Genomic DNA, 6,000 nt, shown 5'->3' with positions numbered 1-6,000 from the left:
TCAAAACGGAATTTTCTCTCCCTTTGAATCGATGAGCTTGGGATAGAAAATTTTTCTTCCTTATAAGTTACATGAATGACTGAAATATATTTTTCCATTTGGAGGAAACAATATATACCAAGCAGCAAACCAGCAAAATTGCTTTACTATGGCATGTTTTGATGGAGAGGAATTTGGAAAAAATCTAAATATAGCAGATGTACTCGATTTGAAACTCGAGTACCATGTTAAGCCTTCCTCTGCAGTTAACTAAAATTGATCCCTCTAACAAGAGCTAAAAATAGCAGGTGGAAAACAGGGAACAGACAATGACTTTTCATATCTCTCCCCCAGGCCTTTCCAGTGACAATGGACGTGACCTTCGGGAGCCATCCTAGAGAGCAGAACAAGGGCTGACATTTCACATCCCACCTCCCGCCTACCACCCGCTCGCTGCAGCGACAGCTCTATTTTGCCATTTTTGCTGATTGGTATAGATAAGCTTCTTTTGCTGGGCTGGGTTTTCGTTTTCCATATTTTGTTTTACATTCAAAAAGAACACAGCACTAGACTCTCCCTGGGGTCAGGAACAATGGGTATTAGACAATAAACCAAAAGAAGTATTCGATCCACTCTCCCACTGGTCAAAGCCCATCTTATTTTGCCCAGGTCATTGTTACATGACCCGGCTTCTCTAAATTCCCCAGGGGGACTAATACCAAATGCAGAAAACTTCTGTTTTATAGAGGTGATGGCTGTCCTTTCTACAGAGCAGAAGACGGCAAATTCTGATCCCTGTGTCCCTCTGGACAAGAGATGGAAACAGCCAGCGGGTGCAGTGGGTGTGTTTTTTTGAGGGGGGGGGGGGGGAGAGTCGGGCAGTAAGCTGAGCACTGAAATGTGGAGGAACCAAGTGTGTAAGCTGTTGTGTATTTTTTACATTTCCTTTGGCAACAATCTTGATTTTCTTCTGGAGAAATTAATTTTACTCTTCAAGAGATCTCTCTGGTTTCTCAAAACTGTTTACTCTCCAGGGCCGGGGTAGTGGCTTGATCAATCCTTTCTGTTGCTTGCCCGTGGCAGAGGAACATGTGTTAACCTACCAGCTGTGTAGCCTCGGGCAAGTTACTCAGCCACTCTGTGCCTCACATTCCCCAGCTGAATGAATGAGGAAAATAACAATGCTTGTCTCATAGAGCTGCAGGGAGCATTAAATGCAATAATGTGTTTAGAACAGGGCCTGACACCCAGCAAGCCCTTTATAGAAGTTTTAGTCATTGTTGCTATTTATTTTTCCCCCCTAATTCCTCTATGTTTATTTACTTCCTGGATCAAAAACAGAACATGCAGTCATGGGGACACTGATTAAGAACGTTTCAAACTATGTTCTTCTATTTCCCAGAATGCAAACTTGTCCTCTCTGTGCTAAACAGAACCCAGTTGCCTCTTCAGTGTTAGGTGACACCGGGTCTCATGGTGTAACATTCTGTGAAGGGTTTCAAAGGCACCCACAGGTTTGGGTGGATAAGGACTCCTTGGAAATTGCACTGTCCTCTCCATACTTGTTTGGAGAACCTCGCTAGAAGTTGTGGGGTGGGCAGTTAGACAGACAGGAGCAGAGCAAGGGCGATGGGCCAGGCACAGAAGGTCTCCAGGGTGGAAAGCAAAGGATAGTCACCCCCAGGGTGACCTTTCCTCCCCGAGCATATTGCTGGTTATGAGGTTTGGACCCCCTGACCTTTCCTCCCTAGAGATAACATCTAGGCCTCAGTTATATTTCAGCTCCAGACCCAGAAAAGCAACAAAACCAGGTAAGTGACCCCACAGTTGACCTCAGGATCAGCTACACTGTATAATGACCCCCCTGGCCTGGTGCCAACCAATCAATCAGTGGAGACCTAGACCCTGAAAGGACACACTGCAAAGCCGCTGAATATTCTAGCGCAGTGATGGCAAACCTTTTGAGCTCAGCGTGTCAGCATTTTGAAAAACCCTAACTTAACTCTGGTGCCGTGTCACATATAGAAATTTTTTGATATTTGCAATTATAGTAAAACAAAGACTTATATTTTTGATATTTATTTTATATATTTAAATGCCATTTAACAAAGAAAAACCAAACAAAACAATGAGTTTGCGTGTCACCTCTGACACGGGTGTCACAGGTTCGCCATTGCTGTTCTAGTGAGATCTTCCCCTGGAACGGCCCTTAAAATCTCCACAATTAAAACCCTTAGGACTGAGCGCCCAGAGCGCTCTTCCTCCATGGAGCACACAGGAGCCTTTCCCTTCTCCCTCTCTCCCCGCACTTCCTCACTCCCTTTGCCTCTATACTTGTATCCTAAATCCATATCTCACTTCCTTTGCCTCTATACTTGTTTCCTAAATCCATTTCTTCTATGAGTTCCTTCTACCTCTGTAATTTTATAAATAAATATTCTCTCATAGATTGAGTCTTGGCTCTGAATTCTTTCTTAGCCGGAACTCAAGTACCAAGGTTGCTGAACCCAGGTCCAGTCTGACCTCACAGTCTCAAGTCTGGTGCCCCTTCAGCTGCCTACCACAGTTCCAGGAAATCCTGGACCAGGGTCGCCAGAGTTCCTTCCTTAAAGAATAGGGGCGCAGTCTTGTCCCTGCTTGTCGGAGCTGAGTCCTGTGTCCTCATCCTCACTTTTGTCCTCCATGAAAGGGTCTTACGAATGCACGTCATTGCCTGCCTTGGGCAGCGTGACAAGTCACAGCTCCCACAAGCCAGCCGGTTTGCTGAAGTGATCCGGAGCGTGAGTATCGTCTAGCCCTGGATCCCAGCCCCAGGATGCTCTGTCTTCAGACTTACTTTTCGTCAGCCCTACCAATTTAGCACTATTAGTCATTCCTCCGAAGCAGAAGCAAAACTCCACTCCTTCGATCATTTGAGTTGCTTTTCTCTGCTCTCATTCTAATTTGTTTCTGCATTCCTGGAACAGAGGTAGCCATCCCTTAACACGGAGTGAGTTATAACTTGTTACTGAAATGATTCTGCCAAAGGATTAAAAATGAATTTTACTAAATCATATTTTTTAAAAAATGGAAACGCTAGAAGTCCTCTCGTTGAAGAAAACATTAATTTAGTGCTGCCTGGCTCAGTTTTGCTACAGCCGGAAGGAAGCAACACTTTGCCAGTGAAGAAACTATCTCTAGGCAGGCTAATCGCTCTGTCTATTCACTCATTCTATATTTATTGAGCACCTACTGTGTGCAAGGTGCCATCAGGCACCAGGAATACCAAAATGAGTACAACAGACATTTTCCCCTCAAAAAGTAGGGAAGACAGTAAGTGAAATAATGGAAAATTACCATAAAGAGAAGCGAGCATTTGTGCAAAGTGCCATGAGGAGACTGAAGGAGCAAGTCCTCACATTGGCCCCCCACAGGGGAGGGGACAGCAGAGATGTGGGTGGGGAGGATGCAGGGTGTGGCCCTGCTCTCTCATCATTGCAGCTAAAACAGCTGCCAGAGGACCAGGCCTCTAATAGAACTCTGTGATGTTTTCAACTCCATTGCTGGACACAAATCATTCATCTGTGTGCGGTGAAGGAGCTTCAAGGACACAGGGAAAGGACAAATGGAAATGAAATGAAAAGAAATAGCCTTAGATTGCCTTCAAGGAGAGAAAGCTATGCCAGGGAATACATCCAAATTACAGCTGCTCCGGGGCACACGGGATCAGTCATCCTTAGAAAGCAGGAGGCCCGCCAGATTTGCTCTTGCACATGTAGTGCACAGGGCTTCATTTGCACACGTACCAGGCCCTGGGTTAGGCTTTCTGGAAGTGGCAGTGGTGTTACCGATGCCTGTCAATGCAGGGTCAGGATAAACGTTTTGCCCGTGTCAGAGCAGAGTAGGCCGAAAGTCCCCCAAGGCAGCCAGTGTCTGTACTAGCCCCTGGGATCTGGCCAAGTGGGGAGTGAGAAGAGCTGAGTTTGACATTAGCCTCTGCCACCACCCAGCTGTCACCTCGATAAGTTCGTTCACTTTTCTGCAGCTCAGTGTTCTGATCTATAAGGTGGGGATAGGCATCCTTCCTATCTCGGCTCAGTGCTCAGCCGGGCACATCAGAAGGTAAACAGTACGCTCAGCTGGGTAAGGAAAGGCGAGGCTCACTGCTTAGCAGCACAATTAATGCATCTATAACATTGTTGGTACGTTATTCACAACTTTAGAAAGAACCTCCTTTTTCCTTCTACCTCTTAAGACCATTTTATTCTTCCTCCTGCCTCCTCCGTGCCAGGCTCTGGGGGTAGCCCTTCTGAGGTGGAATTCCTTCTCCACGCTGGTCCCAGGGAGTGCCCTCCAGACCTGGACTCAGCTCCGTTAGCCATGAGGGCGCCTGAGACTCACCCTGATCTTGTCTTTGCATCAGGCTTCGTGAACATGAACTGCATATGAATGTTCTCTCTTGTGCTGAATGAAAAATGATTTGATTTATTGAAATACCAGCTCCAAGTGAGTGGACTAGACGCCCCTGGGGTCTGCTGGTCAGAAAGTCTGACTTGAGGCCTGGCTGGTGGGGCTCAGTTGATTGAGTGTCATCCCATGTACCAACGGTCACCAGTGCAATTCGGTTTGCTTCCTGGTCAGGGCACATGCCCGGATTTTGGGCTCCATCCCCAGTAGAGGGTGTGCAGGGGGATGTTTCTCTCTCTTCCTCTCTCTCTAAAAATCAATAAAAAAATATATTTTTTAAAAGAAAGTGGGACTTGACCTGGGGCTCCTTTGCAAAAAGAGACACAGGAAGAGCCCTGTGGCGAAGGCTTGTCATTGACAAGTCACTTCTCCCCCTCTCTGGGCCTCTGGGTAAAATGCAAGTTGGCCGGGTGATTCCTACATTCAAATCAACCTCACAACGTGTTCAAATGTGTTCTTGTCAAAATCTATGCATGAGTCACACAGGCAGCTCCAAGGACCTGGGCTCTGATCGGTCCATTTTGGGGGTGTGCTTGCCTGCCTCTGCAGTGTCCTGAATCGCTGTGAGAAGCGGCTCCATGAGGCTTGACCTGGGCAGACTCAACGTCTACACTTGACATTACATAGATGACAGGCAGGCCTCTCTTTGGATGGGGCGTGCATGATCTCAGGGTTCTGTATGCGGAAAGTCTGTATGTGAACTAGATTTTCCAGGGAATCCCATTTCACAGACACCCTCCCTGATTATTACACCACTTCTTTCATCAGCCCGTCTCAGACACCCACGGCTTCTCACAGCGCCTCTCTGAGGGAAACCGACCTCCACGTTAAAGGCTCCAAAAGCAGAGTGACTTGATGGTGATTTCAAAGAAACCCCCCAAGGGGCTTGCTCTGAGAGTCCCATAAATTTCAGGCCACACAGGGGACAGCCAGCAATTCTCTTGCAGGGAGTGCTTATTAATCAGATTAGCCTCATCCTAGTCTGAGGGTCCTGTGGGTGACCCGCTCTTCCTGCTCTGCGTAGGAATTTCCTGGTTTCAGCACTGAGAGTTCCCAAGATCCTCTCGGTCCTGGGCACACCAGGATAGCAGGTCGCTCTAGGACCCAGGTTTCTCAAAACTCAGTGTATGTGTGATGATTAAACCTGCCGATTTCTGGGGTGAGTGACTCTGGTCCAAATATTTCCCTGACCACACCAAGGAATGCTGGTAAGAGCTTATACATTTACCAGCCCTGACATTTGGCATTTGGCTACCAGTGGTGCTTGAGCTCATCCACACATCAGAATCACCTGGAAACTTTTAAAAAATACTAATACTTGGACTTGATCCGAATCAATGAAATGAGAGTTATCTTGGGGTGCTGCCAGGGCTTTGGGGTTATATTTTGAAAGCCCCCTATCCCACTGGGAGAACTACTGTAAATGGAGCAGATGCAATGGCCATTGCCTCCCTCGGGATCTGCAGTGTCTAAAACCGCAGCTACCACCTGGTGGCAGCCCCTCCACCATGTCCTCTCCTGCTATAATACAGAAAACACACTCTGGAGTGCAAGATGGCAGTAGCTGCTGAAATT

General features: G+C 47.1%; 1 protein-coding gene across 4 annotated transcripts in view; it reads right to left on the bottom strand.

Moving 5' to 3' along the window:
* Positions 1 to 6,000, bottom strand: part of RCAN2 (regulator of calcineurin 2) — a 244,270-nt gene that overhangs the window by 12,352 nt on the left and 225,918 nt on the right. The gene's annotated exons all lie outside the window — the stretch shown is intronic.

This window comes from Myotis yumanensis, unplaced genomic scaffold (assembly GCF_028538775.1).
Source record: "Myotis yumanensis isolate MYYU_CA2020_CCGP unplaced genomic scaffold, mMyoYum1.0.hap1 SCAF_6, whole genome shotgun sequence".
Taxonomy (NCBI): domain Eukaryota; kingdom Metazoa; phylum Chordata; class Mammalia; order Chiroptera; family Vespertilionidae; genus Myotis; species Myotis yumanensis.
This window is presented reverse-complemented; position numbering and strand designations above follow the sequence as displayed.